General features: G+C 33.6%; 1 long non-coding RNA gene across 1 annotated transcript; it reads right to left on the reverse strand.

Annotated features, from left to right (window-relative positions):
• Window positions 1-387: 387 nt before the first annotated feature.
• LOC119000903 (uncharacterized) lies at window positions 388-21,380 on the reverse strand. Its single transcript, XR_005069439.1, has 3 exons — window positions 21,369-21,380; window positions 4,833-4,840; window positions 388-460 (listed from the first exon to the last, which is right to left on the reverse strand). It is a non-coding gene; the product is annotated as an uncharacterized LOC119000903 (long non-coding RNA).
• Window positions 21,381-21,715: the final 335 nt, after the last annotated feature.

Genomic DNA, 21,715 nt, shown 5'->3' on the forward strand with positions numbered 1-21,715 from the left:
AGATGGAAGAAAATATGCATTTTTGCAATATTATACTTTATTATTGCAAGAAAGTTAAAAATGCAAGTAAAACACAAACAACATAGTTTTGTGCTGTGTATGGAGAATATGCTGTGACTGATGGAATATGTCAAAAGTGGTTTGTGCCCTGGCTGGTATAGCTCAGTGGATTCAGCGTGGGCCTATGAACCACATGATCACAGTTTGATTCCCAGTCAGGGCACATGCCTGGGTTGCAGGCCAGTTCCCAGCAGGGCACTCACAAGAGGCAACCATACATTGATATTTCTCTCTTTCTCTCCTTCCCTTCCCCTCTAAAGATAAATAAATAAAATCTTTAAAAAAATGGTTTGCAAATATTAGTGCTGGAGATTTAGAGATTTCTCACTGGATGATGGTTCATGATTGGCAGACCAGTTGAAGTTGATAGGGATCAGACTGAGACATTAACTGAAAATAACTTTATACTACACAGGAGATAGCCAACATACTCAGAATATCCATATTAATAAAGTTATTGTTTAAAATCAAAGATATGTTTTTTATTTTACAGAAAAAACATATAGACTTTTTGGACCACCAAGTGTGTAAATGTCATGTTTTAAAATCTGCTGTTATAGAGGTAGAATCTTTTTAGAAAACAAGTTTTCACAGATGCTTGACCAGGTGCATAGTCTTCCCTTCAGGCATGTATGTAATAATATGCTGTGTTTGTTTCCATAATTTTGCCTAGTTAAAAACTGCATTTGTATTTCTATATACTCATAGTCTTCTGTTTATCATTGGCCCTTCAATGAACTTATTGCTATAAATTTTTATTTTTGGAACCTCAGATATAAGAAACATGTTATCAGATACCTGTTACTCATCACAGGAATAGAGGGATAAAACAATATCTTGGAATTCACAGTTATGATCTAAATAGTTAATTATTAAAATAATAAAAATTGAAATTATAATTTTATTATAATATAAATAAGATTTAATTGACATATACATTTAATATTATAGATATACAGATATATATCTATATCTTTCTATCATATATTTTATCTTATCTATCACAACCTTTTCTTTCTGTGTTTGATGCACTTTCTCAAAATAGTTTATATTTTAAAAATTGAAAGGCTATTGTTTACTAGAAAATGTTTATTCTTCACAATGTGAAGGAAATGTTTTCTCTCTTGATCTATATTAGAACAGAGAAGTCTTACTGATTTTATGATGAGCTTCAAGGGGAACAGAACAAGATGAAACAAGCAGAGTGTTACTGAGTTCTGCCAGGCCGCAGGCATGATTTGGTTTATCACTGTGCCACTTATTATTATTATTATAATAATAATAATTATTATTATTGTTGTTGACTTGGGATGATAAGAGAGACACATTTGTTGTTCCACTTATTTATGCATTCATTGATTGATTTTTGTATATGCCTTGACAACGGTTGAACTCTCAACTGTGGCATATTTTGACTATGCTCTAACTAAACTGAGCTACCTGACTAGGGTCATCACTAACAAATTTTAAAAGACAAAAATATTATAATGTGTTTGGATAATCAATACATTTCCCTCTGCTTATTCTCAAGGCAGTATTTTTCATGAGTGACTTTTTCTTGTTCCCGACACACAATCCAAGATGATTTGCAATTTTTTAATGATGTAATTCAGTTTTTGTGAACTAATATAAGGATGTAACATAGAAAACAGTAATATCTGTTTATTAAATACTTTGGCACATTATTTATATAAATAAATAGATATTCTTTTTGCTCTGAAGGTATGTTTTTTATCTATTCACTTAAAAATCCATTCATTCAAACACCATTTTCTGTAAAATTCACTGCAATCTTTATATTAAAATAAATACGGAAGATAAAAAGGTGATTTTGACCCAGCTTATTCTCTAAATCAAAATCTGACATGGAGAAGAAAAAACCCTGGTACATATATAAAGTAGGGCTCATAAACAAAGCTTTCTGCAATGACAGAATTATTCACTATCTAAGTTGTGCATTGCAGTAGCCACTAGGCACATGTGACTATTGGTCATTGGTAATGTGACTAATGTAACTGATAAATTTATTTTTTAAATTAATTTAATTTAATTTATTTTATTTTTTACCTAATTAAAAATAAAAAGTCGCTTGTTTAAAATATCATGTTGGATATTGCAAATGTATGATAATATATTTTAATTATTATATATTTAAGATTAAGTATGCATTATATATTTTATTTCTGAAAATCCCTCTTTATTTTTTAACACCTTCCTTCTTGGACTTTGTACTTTTTCAGAAGATGAGGATATAATGGAGAATAAAATATTAAAAAAATAAGAAAGTCTTTACCTATAAGCGTGAAACAAAATAAGTATGTACTATGTCTGGTAGCAATAACTGCTATAAACGTAAAGATTAAAGCAAGGTACAGTAATAAAAACTGTCTTCAGGGTACTTTTTATATATGGAGACAAGTACGGCTTTTAAGATTAACTGACATTTGAATACAGACTTCAGCAAAAGGAAAGGAAGAAGCCAGTTTATATTTGAAGAAACATTTTTCAGGGCAGATATAATACTGATAGGTGCACAGACCCTATAACAGACACACTTTAATGAAGGTCCCATGACCCTTAATTCCTGATAGATACACACTTATGCAACCTTGAGTATGGACAGAAAGTTTGATTTGCCTTTAATCAATAGAGTAATGCAAAAGTGATTGGCTGTCACTTCTCCAATTATGTTGCAAAAGTTTTCACTATCTATCTTGCTAGGAGACTATCTCTCTGGCTAGATTTGATGAAACAAGCAGCCATTTGAAGAGGCTCATGTGGCAGAAACTGAGGACTGCCTCCAGCCAACAACCACCTAGGAAATGAGGGCAGACTCTGGCCTGACAGGAGCCGAGAAAATGAGGCCCTCAGGCCAATAGGCTGCAAGGAACCAATTTCTGCCAAGAGCATTTGAGTTTTTGAATCAGATCCATCCAAGTCAAGCCTTAGATGAGACTGTCATGCAGCTGTGTTGATTTCAGTCTTGTGGAGCCCTGGAAAAGATGACCCAATTAGGTAATCCCTGGACTCCTGGCCTATAGAGAAAAAGACATTAAATGAATGTTACATTAAACTACTGTATCTATGGAGATAATGTTAGGCTGCAGTAGATAACTAATACAGATCTTAAGGAAGGAATATATTTTGCATATTTTAAAGCAAAATTTTAATGAATGGGGTCAAAGAGAAAGGCAAAAGTCATTTTGAGTCTAAGAATTAATTTTCAAAATAATTTGATTGAGTAAGGTTATAGCCTTTTGAGGTGTCATATTCAGAAGCTTATCATGTTGTGCATTTAGAAATACCTTTGTAGAGTCTGGGTAAAAGAAATCACAGAACTTAGATGTAGACAAGGAGTCCTGTTAGTTGGCTATTGGAATAATCATGCTGAGAGATGAAGATGGCTTGGTTCAGAACGATAGCAGCGAGTGTTGGAACAATTCTAAATGTTTGGAATAGGTTTGCTTTACTAGTGAAAGAAAGAAAAAGATAATAACAATCCTAAAGTTTTTTTTTCTGTTTTCCTGCAGTCTATATCAATTGTCCTTGAATGTATCTATTGTAATTTTTATGAAGCAGATATCCAAAAAGTATATTTTGATTATTTTAATTCAATTGACCAATATTTAACTGCTTTATTGTATGTCAGAATATACAAATAAATACAAACTTGGAAGGTCTATTAAAATGTATCATTAACTATATATTTTTTTCTTTGTTTTAATGGTATTTACTAAGCTTAATGGATTTAAGCCATAAATAAAAGAAATGTGAATATATCCTACAAGTTTATCATTTAGGCAAAATCAAGTATACAAAGCAGATTTTTATTTGCTAATTAATTTTCTCAATAAATGACTACAATATATTCTATATTTATTAAAATACCTAAATAGCTATTTTAGGTTTACATTTTAAAATAAAATAAATACAAAATCTATGACCTAGCTGGTGTGGCTCAATGGATTGAGTGTCAGCCTACAAATAAAAAGATCACTAGTTCAATTCCCAGTCTAGGATACATGCTTGGGTTGCAGGCAAGGTCCCCAGAAGAGGGCACACAAGAGGCAACCAGACATGGATGTTTTTCTCCCTCTGCTTCTTCCTCCTTTCCCCTCTTTAAAATAAAGAAATAAAAATTTTTAAATAAATAAATACAAAATACAAAATGAAATAACTGGCTTCACAATTCACCTTTTGTTAAAACAACCAAATACTGCATTATTTAAGTATATTCATATTTATACTTATGAACAAAAGTATTTTTAAAGTATATAAGCTCTCATACATATTATGGATTCATATTTTGGGGTTTATTTATATAATCCTATGTTGTTTTGTTTTTTCTATTTTCTTCAAAGTATGGAACAAGTACAATATTTCAGCAATAGAAAATTAAATAATTAGAATAATAGCATAATTAGAAAATTACATTAAAAGTCTTTACAAAATAAATAAAATCATATCCTCCTAAGTAAGCATATTTTAAACCACTATTTTTAGGCTTATTTTAGCAATTTGATCTAACAAAAGAGATAATGGTAACTTATGAATAACATATCATCATCCAAGTGTAATGCCTTCTTTTATGAATTTTGTCATGAATCATTTGGGCTTAGTATTCTTCTTAAAAGAAGATCCCAGCTCAATACAATAGAACATTTAATATTATTTATAACATAAGTATATATATATATATATATGGAATGAGTTTTAATGAATTTATTTATTTAGTGAATATATGAAATTTTCATCTCTGGTTTATACAGTACATTAATAGCTTTAAATAATTCAAACATGATTTTTGCAGAACAATTATTACCCATTTAATAAAAGTTAATCAAAGTTAAGTACACATAAAAGTGAGAATAAAACTGTAGTATAGACTTTGAAAAACTAGTAGCTCTAAATAAACTTACATCTTGATAAAATCAAGGTAACAATTTTATCCATAGTATCTCAGCAACAAGTGTATTCATTGACTGTAGAAATGCTATGTTGATAGTTCCCTAAATCTCTTGACTCTGGATATAAACACACCACTGATTAGTGTAATCTGTTGTATGAGGCTGCAATGGGAGAAATAAATTAGGCCAAATTGGAAATGTACATGTGCACTTAATGGATAAAAAGAAAGTAATAGGAGGAATTACTTGTAAAGCATATTTCCTGGTATCTTAAAAAATTATAAAATTTCACAAAAATTCAAATAAGACCCTCTAAAACTAATTTTAAAGGGTAATGAGCTGTTTCTCTTTTAACATTTAAAAATCTCCTAAATATAATATCCCAGTGAAAATTGCATACCATATTTTATTCCTTTAGGCACATATGCACTATTTCTAAGCTGTTATTTGTAAGTAGTAATTTTTAAGATCTATTCCTTTTTTTTATTTTTAAGTGTGATTGCCCATGGTGGTAATAGAAATCAAGAATTACAGATACTCAGTCTGGAACATTTGCACTACTCCTATTTCTCCTTGAACCAAAAATCTTAAGAATATAAGAATAAGAATAAGAATATAAGTACAGTTGCCAAAACAATGCAGTTGCATGTTTGGCAGTAAACTAAGTATTTCTCCTATGTGATCTCACTTGCAGAGTATATAAAAAAGTGAAAGTTAGGATTAGAATAAAAGAGTTCATTGAAAGTATGGCAGTGAAGGATTAATAAAAGCTTCAATCCGTACTTCTAACATAGTCCATGAAAAGTCTGATAACCATCTACTACTAATTGTTCCCTCTAGGCATTCAATTTGGCTATGTGGAGTAAACATATGCATTCCTTGTTATACACATAGCATTTAAAGTGCACTGAGTGAAGGGTAGTCATTCCTTCTTTCTTATGTAACTGAACAACAAGAAATCAAAAACATAAAAAATAAAAAAATATATAATGTACTGTGTCATCTAGGAATATAAAATATTAGTAAACTCGATTTTATAATTTTATAATATTACTTTATTAGACTTCCTTGTTGCCCTCTGTTCCATGATTAGCTTAAAATATAAAGTTTCATAAATTCACTTAGTGTCATTTTTTTCTAGGTCCATCTATGAGAATTTCTTCTTTTTTACTGCTGCATAGTATTCCATTGTGATTAAGCCACTCAGTGAAAGAAAAATATCACATTATCTCACTTATGTCTGGAATCTGATGAACCCAAAAATCTAACAGGATAGTAACAGAAACTTAGATATGTAGAACAGACTGACAGCTGCCAAAAAGGAGGGTAGGGGATGGGATAAAAGATAGTGAAAGGATTAACCAAAGAGCATTAATGCACAACACCTAGAAAGGGACAATAATGCAGGGGTTTGCTTGGGGTGGGGAGAGTGTGGGGTTGAAGAAGGGAGGAGAAGGAGAGAAGGGAAGGGAAGGAAAAACTATAACCATTTAAATAATAATAAATATAAACATAAATAACAAATATAAATATATACAAATAAAAGGCATTTGATAGTGAAAAGAGTTTCATACATGGGGACTGAGGGAATTAATGAGGATTTAAGAAATACAGGGTGTGGCACAAATAACATCCTTTTTATTACAAAATCTTTTACTACAAAATCATAAGCATGGAATTCGGTAACACAATAATATAGCAAAGCAAACCATATAATTTTTTTTATTTTTTATTTTTCTTATTCCTTTTTCCCAATTTTTTATTTAATTATTTTTCAAGTACAGTTTTCTGTCAATTACTCCCATCCCATCCCACTCCCCGTGCTTCCCCTGTTCCTCCCTTTTCCATCCTTCTCAGTTGTTGTCCATGTATCCTTTATATATGTTCCTCTAAATCCCTCTCCTATTTCCCCTGAAATTCCCTCCCCCTCCCCCCTGGTCACTATCAGCCTATTTTCTATTTCAGTGTCTTTGGTTATATTTTGCTTGCTTGTTTGTTTTGTTGTTTAGCTTCCTGTTAAAGGTGAGATCATATGGTATTTGTCCTTCAACACCTGGCTTATTTCACTCAGCATAATGCTTTCCAGTTCCATCCATGATGTTGCAAAAGGTAGGAGCTCCTTCTTTCTTTCTGCAGCATAAAATTCCATTGTGTATATGTACCATCGTTTTTTGATCCATTCATTTACTGAGGGGCACCTAGGTTGCTTCCAACTCTTGGCTATTGTAAATTGTGCTGCTATGAATATTGGGGTGCATAGGTTCTTTGGGATTGGTGTTTTAGGGTTCTTAGGATACAATCCCAGCAGTGGAATTGCTGGGTCAAAAGGCAAGTCCAATTTTGGTTTTCTGAGAAAATTCCATACTGTTTTCCATAATGGTTGTACCAGTCTTCAGTCCCACCAACAGTGGACCAGAGTACCCTTTTCCCCACACCCTCTCCAACATTTGTTGTTTATTGCTTTGTTTAGGATAGCCATTCTCACCAGTATAAAGTGTTATCTCATTGTGGTTTTAATTTGCATCTCTCTGACAGCTAGTGATATCGAGAATCTTTTCATGTGTCTCTGGATCCTCTGTATGTTCTCCTTGCAGAAGTGTCTGTTCAAGTTCTTTCCCCATTTTTAATTGGGTTAGTTGTCTTCTAAGAGTGAAGTCATGTGAATTCTTTTTATATTTTGGGGATTAAACCATTGTCTGAGGCATCATCAGCAAATATGTTTTCCCAAACAGTTGGTTGTCTTTTTATTTTAATGCTGTTTTCTTTAGCTGTGCAGAAGCTTTTTATTTTGATGAGATCCCATTTGTTTATTCTTTCCTTTCTATTCCTTGCTCTAGCGGACATATCAGTAAAAATGTTGCTGCGTGAAATATCTGATATTTTCTTGCCGATGTTCTCCTCTAGGACTTTAATAGTGTCACGGCTTATATTTAAGTCTTTTATCCACCTTGAATTTATTTTGATGTATGTTGTAAGTTGGTGCTCGAGTTTCATTTTTTTTGCATGTAGTTGTCCAGTTCTTCCAACACCATTTGTTGAAGAGGCTATGTTACCCCATTTTATGTTACTGCCCCCTTTATCGAATATTAATTGACTGTAGAGAGTTGGGTTTATTTCTGGGTTCTCTATTCTGTTCCATTGGTCTATGTGCCTGTTTTTATGCCAGTACCAGGCTGTTTTGATTACAGTGGCCTTGTAATACAGTTTGATATCAGGTATTGTGATCCCTCCTACTTTGTTCTTCTTTCTCAACATTGCAGCTGCTATTCGGGGCTTTTTATGGTTCCATGTAAATTCTTGAAGTGTTTGTTCTATGTCTGTGAAATATGTCATTGGTACTTTAATAGGTATTGCATTGAATCTGTAAATTGCTTTGGGTAGTATGGACATTTTTATGACGTTAATTCTTCCAGTCCATGAACACGGTATATGTTTCCATTTGTTTGCGTCTTCCTTGATTTCTTTCTTCAGTGTTGTGTAATTTTCTGCATACAGGTCTTTAACCTCCTTGGTTAGATTTATTCCCAGATATTTTATTTTTCTTTTTGCTATATCAAATGGGATTTTTTTCTTGATTTCTGCTTCTGCTGATTCATTGTTAGTATACAGAAATGCCTTTGATTTCTGGATATTGACTTTGTATCCCGCTGTTTTGCCAAATTCATTTATTAGTTCCAGCAATTTTTTGGTAGAGTCTATAGGATTTTCCATGTACACTATCATGTCATCTGCAAACAGTGACAGTTTTGTTTCCTCCTTTCCGATTTGGATGCCTTTTATTTCCTTTTCTTGTCTGATTGCTGTGGCTAGAACTTCCAATACTATATTAAATAGAAGTGGTGAAAGTGGACAACCTTGTCTTGTTCCTGATCTTAGTGGAAAAGCTTTCAGTTTTTGCCCATTGAGTATGATGTTGGCTGTAGGTCTTTCATATATGGCCTTTATTATATTGAAGAATGTTCCCTCTGTTCCCACTTTGCTCAGTACCTTTATCATAAATGGTAAGAGTAAAAGCTTATCAAAAGCTTTTTCCACGTCTATTGATATGACCATGTGGTTTTTGTCTTTGCTTTTGTTTATGTGATGTATTACATTTACTGATTTGCAGATATTGAACCATCCTTGCATCCCTGGGATGAATCACCCTTGGTCGTGGTGTATGATCTTTTTGATGTATTGCTGGATGCTATTTGCCAATGTTTTGTTGAGGATTTTAGCATCTATGTTCATCAGTGATATTGGCCTAAAGTTTTCTTTCTTTGTTGTGTCTCTATCTGGTTTTGGAATTAGGATGATGCTGGCTTCATAAAAAGCGTTTGGGAGATTCCCATCATTTTGGATTTTTTGGAATAGTCTGTGAAGAATAGGGGTTAGCTCTTCCTTAAATGCTTTGTAGAATTCTCCTGTGAAACCATCTGGTCCGGGGCTTTTGTGTGATGGGAGTTTTTTGATTACTGCTTCAATTTCATTTGCTGTTATTGGTCTGTTCAGGCTTTCTATTTCTTCTTCATTGAGTTTCAGAAGATTATATTTTTCTAGAAATTTGTCCATTTCACCTAGGTTTTCAAATTTCTTGGCATACAATTCTTCATAGTAATTCCTTATAGTCCCTTCTATTTCTGTGGTATCAGTTGTAATCTCTCCCCTTTCATTTCTGATTGTGTTTATTTGGGTCTTCTCTCTTCTTTTCTTAATGAGCCTACTTAAAGGCTTGTCTATTTTGCTTATCTTTTCAAAAAAACAACTCCTGGATTCATTGATCCTTAGAATTGTACTTTTAGTCTCTATGTCATTTAATTCTGGTCTGATCTTGGTTATTTTGTTCCTTGTACTTGCTCTGGGCTATCTTTATTGTTGTTCTTTGAGTTCTTGCAGGCGTCGGGTTAGGTTGTTTGTTTGAAAAGTTTCTGTTTTCTTTAGGTAAGCCTGTATTGCTATGAACTTCCCTCTCAGGACTGCCTTGTCTGTGTCCCATAAGTTTGGGTTGTTGTGAGTTCATTTTCATTTGTTTCCAGAAACTTTTTGATTTCCTCCCTCATTTCAATCTTGACCCATTCGTTGTTTAATAGCATACCATTCAGTCTCCATGATTTGGGGTGTTTTTGTTTTTTTTCCTGTGGGGTTGGTTTCTAATTTCAGTCCCTTGTGGTCAGAGAAAATGCTTGGCATGATTTCAATTTTCTTGAATTTGTTGAGGCTTGTTTTGTGACCTATCATGTGGTCTATTTTTGAAAATGTTCCATGAGCATTTGAAAAGAATGTGTATTTAGCTTCTTTGGGATGAAGCACTCTCTCTATATATAAGTCAAGTCCATTTCATCTAGGGTGTCATTTAGTGCAGCTATATCTTTGTTGATATTTTGTTTGGAAGATGTGTCCATTTTTGACAGTGGGGTGTTAAAATCCCCTACTATAATTGTGTTGCTGTCAATATCTTTCTTGAAGTCTTCTAGGATTTTTCTTATGTATTTGGGTGCTCCTATGTTGGGTGCATATATATTTATGATGTTAATGTCTTCTTGATGGATTCTTCCCTTGAGTATTATGAAGTGACTTTCTGGGTCTCTCTTTATGGCCCTTTTTTTTGAAGTCTATTTTGTCTAATATTAGAATTGGTACCCTGCCTTTTTTTTCTTGACCATTTGCTTGGCAAGTTTGTTTCCAGCCTTTCACTTTTATTCTGTGATGGTCTTTTGTCCTGAGGTGGGTCTCCTGTAGGCAGCATATGTGTGAGTTTCTAACCCTGGGATGCTTTCTTATGGGTTCAGCTATTCTATGTCTTTTGATTGGAGCATTTAATCCATTTACATTTAAGCTTATTATTGATAGGCTCTTATTCATTGCCATTTTTGTACCACAGTTCCACTCGGTCTCTCTTTTTTTCTTCCTTTCCTTAAAGCAGTCCTTTTAGTATTTCTTGTAGAGCTGGTTTGGTGGAAGCATATTCTTTTAGACTTCTTTTGTCTTGGAAGCTCTTTATTTGGCCTTCTATCTTGATTGAGAGCCTTGCTGGGTAAAATAGCCTTGGTTGTAGGCCTCTGGTTCTCATTACTTGAAATATTTCTTGCCATTCTCTTCTTGCTTGGAGTGGTTCCATTGAGAAGTCAGTAGCCAACCTTATTGGGGCTCCCTTGTATGTTACTGCCTTTTTCTCCCTTGCTGCCTTTAAGATTCTCTCTTTGTCTTGGAATTTTGCCGTTTTAATGATGATGTGTCTTGAAGTGGGTCTCTTTGGATTCCTCTTGAATGGAACTCTCTGTGATTCCTGGATTCATGTAACTTTTTCTCTCATCAAATTAGGAAAATTTTCCATCATTACTCTTTCAAATAGGTTTTCTATCCCTTGTTCTTATTCTCCTTCTGGTATTCCTATTATTTGGATATTATTACGTTTCATATTATCTTGCATTTCTCTTAGTCCCTCTTCATTCTTTTTGAGCCTCTTTTCCCTTTCTTGCTCTTTCTGGGAGATTCTTTCTACTGTGTCCTCCAACTCGCTGATCCGATCTTCTGCCTCATCGCTCCTGCTTTTGATTCCTTCGGCTGTGTTTTTCAGTTCCGAAATTGTATTCTTCATTTCCTCTTGTCCTTTGGTGATAGTTTCTATTTCCTTTTTCATGTTGATATAGTTTGCGGAGAGCTCATGGTAGCTCCCCTCTAGTTTCTGGTAGCTCCCCTCTAGTTTCTGGTAGCTCATTGTGAGCTCTTTGAATTTCCTGATAACTAGTGCTTTGAATTCAATATCTCATAGCTGACTTGCCTCTCTTTCATCTGACATTATTTCTGAGACTTCCACCTTTTCTTTCATTTGGGCCTTGTTTCTTTGTCTTCCCATTGCTTATGAGACTCTTCTTGTTAGCTTCAGCTTCTTAAATTGATCTGTTCTGACTCCCTAGGTTTATGGTGTGAACTTCTGTGGTAGAATACTTGTGAAATTCAGTGTTGCAGTCTCCTGCAGGTATCTTGAAGTTCTCAACTTCCACCTACTCCTTTCTTTGTGTGTGTGTGATCAGCTCTCCAACTCCTGGTCCTCTTCCATCGTGGGGCCGGCTTCTGGAATCCTCAGGTGGTGCTGGCGGATGGAAGGTTCTGCCCCATCAGGCAAAACATGCTAGCCAAGGAGGAAGGAACCTGCATCCAAGTTCCAGCTGTCTTCTCCCAGCTAAGTGCCTCTTCCACGTCTTGTCATCTCTGAGCTCAGTCTTCTCATCTGCAATTGTGACAGTAGGTGGAGGAGTGGCAAGAATCGAGGTCATGTTTCTTGATTCATACTTTTTGTTTTAGGATAGTTTGATGTATTACTTGTATTTTCTCTATTTCCAATGGGGCAATGAAATTCACCATTTTTACTTCCTCCATCAATTTCTCTATTCATGTAAATCCAGCTAAAATAAATTAATGTTAAAAAGAAAACAAAAAATATACCATGTTTTTATTTTAATTTATTCTGTATGATTTACCTCTATACAAAATATATTTTAAAGAACACTTTTTTGCTTCTCTCCTCTAAGTACTTATTTTAAATCACTAGAGAATATTAAATTTACTGACAGTTCAGAAATGAAAACACTAAATTTTAGAAGATTTTATTGCTGTATGCTTGTCAGCTTGTTCTTTTGAGCATTAAGTTGTTTAATTGTGGAGAAACAGACCATAGACCAAATCAGGGCACTAAAGCCAAGTATCTGGCATTCGGTTCTTAACATACCTGGGACTCTCTTCTGTAATGATCATATTCAGGCATTCTTCCTCAATAGACCTTTGTTCCTTCCTTCCTTCTTTCCTTCCTTCCTTCCTTCCTTCCACCTCTTTCCTCCTTCTCTTTCCTCTCCTGTCCTATTTTTAAAACTATAGGTTCACTTGAAATCGCAAATACAGTACAAAGTTGTTCCATATGTTCTTCACTATGTTTCCCCCAATGATTGTATCTTATATAACTAGAATCTAATGTTAAAAACAGAAAATTGCCATTGCTGAATGTACATGTATAGTTCTATACAGTGTATCCCATGCATAGACTCATGTAAGCACTACCACTACAAGTAAATTATTTCATAACCATGAAGATATTTCTCCTGCTACCACTTTATGCATTTTGTCTGAACCATTCTTAACTCTCATGAATGACTAATTTATTTTCCATTTCAAAATTGTTTATTTTGGTAATGTCATATCAATGGAAACACGCTGTGTGTGGCCTTTTTATGTATGTATGTATGCATGTATGCATGTATGTATGTATGTATTTTTGCAGTGAGGATAATGCCTTCAAGATTTCTTTAAGTTGCTACATGTAATAATAGCTCATTCCTGTATTTTGCTGAGTGTCTCATGGAATGAATATACCAAATAATAGATAATCATTCACCTCTAGAAGGTTGTTTTGCTTGTGCTAAAAAGATTAGTATACAGAACTTTGTGTGGATATAAGTTTTGTTTCTCTGAGATAATTGCCAAAATTTTGCATTCATACACAATCATAGGGAATATGAACATGTGGAAGATCTCAGTGTTGCTCTCTAATGATACATCTTTGCTCTTGATATTCTTTCCAAATTCTTTTATTGATGCTCTTCTGAATCTCACTTCTCCTTTTTTTGTTGCAGTCTTCATTTGAATTGATGACTGAACCAGGTAAGCAAAAACTCAAAAAATTTCAATGTCTCCATTTTCTATGTTAAAGTCATATATCCCATAGTTATGCTTTTTATGTTCTGGATGTTCAAATGCAGTTCTGCTTCGGCACTTCTTTCACCTGCATAAGAAATCACTGCGTAAGAAAATCACTTCCAACCATTGCTCCTTTCAGCCAGTAAGGTGGTATAGGGCCAGAAAAGATTGTTTGAAAATAAAGTATGAGAACATGAAAGAGATGTAAGATATAACTCATTATTAAGGTACCTTACACAAGATAGTGAACTATTGGTGAAAAAATAGATATCCATGTAATGTATAGATAGATAATAGATAAATAGATATACATACACATATATAGATATGGTATATAATTATATATAAAATTATATGTATGAAATAGACTACAGATCCCTCAAATAGACACACACAAATATAGTCAAGTGAACTCTAACAAAAGAACAATGACAATTCAATGGAGAGAGAATTGGCTTTTCAGTAAATAATGCTAGATATTCATATGAACAATTGAATGTTTGTATTTACAAAAAGAACCTATGTACAGATATTAAACCTTTGCCAAAAATAAATAAAAATTGATCACAGGCATAAGTTTAGAATGCAAACTACAATAAATTTCAAAGAATATGTAGAAGAAAGTCTAGGTGATCTTAGGTTTTGCAATGGGGCTTTAGGTACAACACCAAAAGAATGATCATGAACAAAAAAAAATATGTTGTACTTTATTATAAATAAAGTTTTTTTTTTTTTTTACTTTTTGAAAGATATTGTTAAGAGAAGCAGAAGAGAAACCACAGACTTGGAGAAAATACTATGATACTGTACTTATATAAAATATGCACAGAACTCTTACAAGTTAATGATAAAAATATACAATCCAACAAAAAAGTAAGCAAAAGATGTCAATAGATAGATACCTCAACAAACAAACACAGAGCTGGCAAATAAACATATAAAAGATGTTCAGCATCATTTTTACTACAGAATTACAATTAAAAATAGCAATTAGATACAACATATAGCTACTAAAAGGAGTAAGAGAAAAAACACTGAAGATACCAGTTACTGGTGAGGGCGCTGAACAATGGGCATTGTTATTCTCGATCATTAGGACTACAATATGGTATATCAACTTTGGAAGATAGTGCCATCATTTAATGATTCTTTACATCATTATACGTAGTCTTATCATATGATCCAAGAATTGGGTTCCTGGGTAAATACTCAACTGATTTGAAAAGTTACATGCACAAAAAAAACATATATAAATGCTTATAGAAGCTTAATTTATAACCTTCAGAAACTGAAGGAAACCAAGATGTCCTTCAATTGTTAAATGGATAAATAAGCTACACTACTTCCATACAATGGGCTACAATTTATAGATCTAATGAAATGAGCTATCAAGCCTCAAAAAGATACAAATAGATTATAAGTGCATATTTCTAATTTAAAAAATCTGTATCCAATCACTTCCCAAATTGGAAATCCCCTTTGAGAAAGCAGTTTGCCACCAAAAAATAGGCCTTTTAGAATATTGATTACTTTAAGCTGGTTATTTTCATGAAACAAAAGTTTCAAGAAAAACTTTTAACTTCTTTAATAGACTAAGAGAATTAAATAAAGGGCCTCATCTAGGAAGGTAGCTATCATCACAGATAACTCTAATTTACTATGAACTAAGTGTGATTAACAAGGAAGAAACCTTGCTAGGCCTATTTGATCAGTCTTTTATTTATCTTGTTGTTAAAGATGGCTCAGCAAACACTTATTTACCAAATATTTGCTTTGTCATCTCTATGTGAATTGCCTTTCTGCCCCTTGGAGTCCCAAACCACAACACCTTCTCCCCTTCTCCTTAGCTCAAGAAGACACATAAATCTTAATGGCCCATTTTGTCCTAAGGTCTCATATTCTTATGGAACCCCTGTATGTATACCTAATGAATTTGGTCTTTTCCCTTGTTAATTTTTCTCATGTTAATTTGATTGTTTGTCCAGCAAGAAGGACTTAGAATGGTGGTAGGAAAAAAATTGTTTTTCTTTCCCTACATCCCCATGAAGAAGATTAGCTCATAAACAAAAAATAAACTGTTAATTATATTCTTTTGGCATTTGAAATGTGAGTGTTTATGACTTACTACATTTGCATACAACAAAATGAAAAAATGGCTAACATTAATTCTAATATCAATATGCTCAATTTTGGTCAGGTCATATTATGTACAAAATTATATACGTGTATCATATTAATATTTTTATAACCTATACACTTCATTTCAAAATGATTTTCATCATTTTATCAGTATTGGGAAAATATCTGCCAATATATTTTAGTAAAAGTTGAGATGTTACTTCTTAAATTTTCCAGCCAAGAGTCCTACAAATCACATGAAGGAATTTACTGACAATATAAATGATTGGTATACATTATATTTACTCATTAAGATTCTCAGAAGGGAGAGAGTAGAGACAGGAATTCAGTACACAGTCATGTACTTCTTACAGATGGCAGATGGGAATACATTCTGAGAAATATGTCATTAGGTAATTTTCTAGTCATGCAAACACCCTCAAGTTTACTTACACAAACTTAGATGGCACAGCTTACTATACAACTATGTTATATATTTCCTCTCCTACCATATAGGAGAGGAAAAATAATGTTTCCTCTACTCTCTGACTTCTTGACTGAGACATCACTTTAATAGAAGAGATTAGCAGGAAAAAAACAAACAAAGGTTTAATAAGATGTATTCCTCTTGTATACATGAGAAATACTCAAGAAAACAATAATGCACTAAAATGGCTGAAGCCACCATTTTAATTCTGCCTTCAGTTCTGGCTGATGTGAGTCAGTACATTGAGCACAGGCCTAGGAACTAAAGGGTCACTGGTATGATTCCCATTTGGGGCACAAACCTGGTTGTGGGCCAGGCTCACACCAGGGGGTTCTCACTTGGGGGGGGTGAGAGGCAGCCACACATTGATGTTTCCTTCCTTCTCTTTCCCCTCCCTTACTTCTTTCTAAAAATAAACATTTTTTAAATACATACATACATACACACATACATATGTACATACATATATACATACTACCTTCAGCTAAAAACAAAAGATGTTGGGGTAAAGAGAGTCTGTTATGGCAGGTTACCAAGAAAAGAAAGGTAAATAAGGGTAAAGTTGTTATATAGATTTATATCTCTGTCTTCTGCATTTATAAAAAATTCTAGAGATAAGGGTCCTTTCTTCCTGGTACAGTGAAGAAGACACCCTCACAAATAGAGATTTCCCTTACAAATATAAATGTATTTTTGGCAAAGGGTGGTTTCTAGTGGGTTTACAGAGCTTCTTCTGCCTGCCTCCTAATTCTCAAAATTAACAAGCCTAAAATGATCCTTATGCCAAATAAATATATTATGAGTGCCCAATTCAGTTCCCCTACAACTTCGAGGCTATGAATCTGTAGACCCTTCTTACTGCACTGAATATTGAAGATAATTGTAACACAACTTGTAAGGATTTGTGTATTGAGCTATGACATTAGAAGAGTTCAGATGACCCTAGGTGATAGGACAATTTCAGTGTCATTATAATCTTAGGGAACCACCCTAAGTCCGTTGTTGATCAAAATGCCATTATGCTGCTCATAACTGTTTTTAAAATAGTGCCGCCTATGATTGTGATGCATAACCAGATCTTTGAACTTTCTGAATCTAAACATGTCAGACACAGAAAGACTTTAAAATGAATCCTTTTTTATGGCCTACATAAAAGATCAACTATTTCACATCTTCAGACCTTCATTTCTTTATTTCATCAATATGCAAACCTTGCAACGTGATCCTGAGAATATTATTCAGATTTGTCTGTACCCTCCATTTCCCTCTCCTCTCCTCTTTTTTCTCTCCTCCCCTCTTCTCCTCTTTCCTCCGCTTCATTTTTCATTTTCTCTGTATTCTTAGGTGACCTCATTCAAGGTCACCTAAGACCTTTCACGAGTTTTATTTTTATTTTCTTTTTTATGTTTATTTTTTTACAGTGGTCCCAATTTGTCCCTTGTTCTCTCCCCCACCAACCCCAACCCTCTAGCCCACAGTCAATCTCCTCTCTGTTGTCCATGTCCATGCATCATTCATACATGTTCTGTGACTAGTCCCTTCTGCTTTCTTCCACCCCCTACAGCTCTCAGTCTGTGCCACGTTTCCATGTCTCTGGTTCTATTTTTCTCTTGTTAGTTTATGTTGCTTTTAGATTCCAGTTATAAGTAAAGTTATATGGTTTTTGTATATTGTTGACTAGATTATTTCATTTAACATATTAGTCTCCAGTAGTCTCCAGTTCCATCCATGCTGTTGTAAAAGGCAGGATTTCCTTCTTTCTCTCTGCTGCATAGTATTCTATTGTTTAAATGTACCACATTTTTTTCATCCACTCTTCTGCTAACAGGCACTTGGGCTGTTGCCAATGCTTAGCTATTGTAAATCGTGCTATGAACATAGGGGTGCATAAGTTCTTTTGAATTGGTGATTTGAGATTCTTAGGGTATATGTCCAACAGTGGAATCACTGGGACATAAAAGTTTCATTTTTAATTTTTTCAGGGAATGCTAAACTGATTTCCACATTGGCTGCACAGGTCTGCATTCCCACCTGTGCAGGATTTCCTTTTCTTCACATCCTCACCAGCACCTGTTTTTTTGTTGTTGATTTATTCATGATAGCCATTCTGACAGGTATGAGGTGATGTCTCATTGTGGTTTTAATTCATAGGCCTCTAATGGCAGTGATATTGAGCATTGTTTCATACGTCTGTGGGCTAGCTGAATGTCTTCCTTGGAGAAGTGTCCATTCAGGTCTTTTACCCATTTTTGATTTGGATTATTTGTCTTCCTGATGTTGAGTCATATGAATTTTTTATGTATTTTGGAAACTAAAGCTTTTCCAAAGTATCTTTGGCAAATATGTTCTCCCATACAGCCAATCCCCTTTTCATCTTCTTTTCAATTTTTTAATTTAATTATTTTTCAAGTACAGTTTTCTGTCTATTACTCCCATCCCATCCCACCCCTATCCTCCCCCCTCCCTCCCATTTCCACCCTTCTCAGTTGTTGTCCATGTATCTCACCCCTTTTCATTTTGATGATGGTTTCTTTAGCCATGCAGAAACTTTATAACTTGATATAGTCCCGTTTGCTTATTTTTTTCCTTATTTTCCTTGCCCTAGGTGATAAATTGGCAAAAATATTGCTATGTGGGATGTCTGAAATTTTACTGGGTATGTTTTCTACTATGACTTTTATGGCATTGTGACTTATATTTCAGTCCTTTACCCATTTTGAGTTTATTCTGGTGCATGGTATAAGTTGGGGGTGCAGTTCTGTGCTATTAGATAACATCCTCAGACTACAAATTCTCATCTCTGGCTCAAACCTCTTCCATAAATGTCACCATCTTACATTTTTCTACCTTCTTAGCATCTCCATATTGATAAAATTATACATTTTTTAAATATAACATGTACATAAATAAAAGTTTTTCCCTTCCTCTTTTATCTCTTAAGCAATTTTTTCATTCTTCTATTCTTACAATTCCTTAATTCATAATCTTTGAGTATTTCTTAAATTATTGATTTCTCTTGCACACTGCACCCAATCTGCTTGCAAATTAATTTTGGCACTACCTTCAAAATACATTATGAATATGGACACTGTCTTCACAGCATCTACCAATTCTTAAATGATTTTTTACTATATTTCAATGGTGTGCTCACTGGGCCTTCTAACTCTACTGTGCCCTCCCACCTAGTCCATTTTTCAAGAAGTATCTATAGTTACCCAAGTTATGTCACTTCCTTGACAAAGCTTAATGACTTTCAATGTGGAAGACAAAATCTTTATATTGGTTGTCACCACCAACTTCGACTCACCTCTGACTCATACTTACCATCCTCAAGGCAGTCTGACATTCTTCTTAGTGTTTTTCCATCATGCTTTACACCTTTATTTCCTCTATCTAGTTTTCTCTTTGTCTCTCTCTCTCTCTCTGTCACTCTGTCTCTCTCTCTCCCCACCAACACACACACACACACACACACACACATACACACAGATAAGTATGTTTAACTTGCTTCTCAGATTCTAATAAGGCACTCTTTCTGAACTCTCTGACCACCCTTTATAAAACAATACTCCCACTTCTGATACTTTTATCACCCTTTGTTTTTCTTAGTTCTTCACCATAACACTTATCATTAAGTAATATATAGTACATATATTTATTTATATACTGTTTTCTATCAAACCCCACAAAAATATAAGCTCTAACAGTTGAAGGGCTGTACTTGCTACATCCTCAAGACCTAAAATAGCACTTGACACATAGTAGACACTCATTAAATATTTATTGGATGGATGAATTACTTTCTTCTCTAAAACATGAAGTTAAGGATTCTAAATTACAGCTTGTCAGTGAATTTTAAATTATACCCCCGTTACATGATGGATGATCATCGGATATTAGTTCTTTTCTTTACTTCTCTTATTTGTTCTACATTCATATGTTATGGGTAATATGTATCAAATATGTATATATAAAGGTTTTTACTACTATTGCAAATTTGTTGGCATGGGATTTTCAGTAATGTCTAGTTACAGTGCAATTCTGGACCCTACAATATATTCTGAAAAATATCTGTCACAATTGCCTATGTTTGGGTTGGCTTCTTTCTGTCTCTCCTGTGCAATGGCTATGGAAAGATACCACTCTTTGATTGGCTCAATTTTATCAGAAGAAAAAACTAAAAGTCTTATAATTATTATTTTTTTAAGATTTCATTTATTTATCTTTAGAGAGGAAGGGAAGGAGAGAAGGAGAGAAATATCAATGTATGGTTGCCTCTTGTGAGTCCCCTGCTGGGAACTGGCCTGCAACCCAGGCATGTGCCCTGACTGGGAATCGAACCGTGATCGTGTGGTTCACAGGCCCAGGCTCAATCCACTGAGCCACACCAGCCAGGGCTTATAATTATTATTTTTTAATTTCTTGCGGCTTGTTTTGTGGCTGTTTACTTTTAATAACCAACTATAAAAATTTTATGGCCATTGATGAGTGTGTTCCATTTAAACATAACAAATATACTATAGTATGGACTTGACTTACAGCAGTTCTCACCTGCCAGGTAACACCATTGGAACATAAACTGGGATTGCATTTCTGAATAGAGAAATGTATCATTTTAAATATCTATGTATAATGCCTACTCTTTTCTTACATATGGTAAACTTAGTGTTTCTCTTCTATTTCTGTTTCTTATGTTTAGTTTTAACTATTTGAAATAAATTGTTCTCAATTTAAAATAATTAGAATTACTACATATATTTGTTTAACAGTAAAAATAAACTTTTGGTGTAAAAGAGACAATCTATTGAGTTTTAATAAGAAAACATTTGGAATTCTATTTCTATTTACTTTCATGTATTCCTTATAATTTCTAGCTTGAATGTAACATGAATACACAATTTCACAAAATAATACATATGTGTCTGATATTTGCCATAATAACTTTTAAATATTGTTTAATCAAGTATTTATATATACTACTAAAACTGTAAGATGAATATAATTTGAAGACCACTAGACTAAGTAATCTGTCTACAGTACTTAACTCACAGTAAATATGTAGCAAGTGCTTTTTCTATTGAAAGGGAATTAAATACTCTTGCTATGTCTTATTTTTCTTTCTGCACTCTAAAACGTGGTGATTATGCTTCTAACAAGGAAGACTCTTACACTTACAGCCTCTGTACTTATGCATTATCCCTTATTTATTAGACAACTGTTTGTTGTATAAATGCTCAGTGTTATGAATTTGGAATATTATATTGAATCAAATGCAGCCCTTGCCTTTAAACAATTTATATTTTATTATAAAGAAAAAAAAAGCAATTTTGCACAGCAAAGCAAGATAAAATGAAATGAAATAATTAACAAAAATGAAAAGGCATTCTAGGTAATGAAAGAAAATACTTGCAAACCATATATCTGGCAAGTGTTTGGTATTTAAGTGTATAAAAACTCACAATTTAATAACAAA

Source organism: Sturnira hondurensis, unplaced genomic scaffold (assembly GCF_014824575.4).
Source record: "Sturnira hondurensis isolate 20B ecotype Veracruz unplaced genomic scaffold, ASM1482457v3 Scaffold0016433, whole genome shotgun sequence".
Classification (NCBI taxonomy): domain Eukaryota; kingdom Metazoa; phylum Chordata; class Mammalia; order Chiroptera; family Phyllostomidae; genus Sturnira; species Sturnira hondurensis.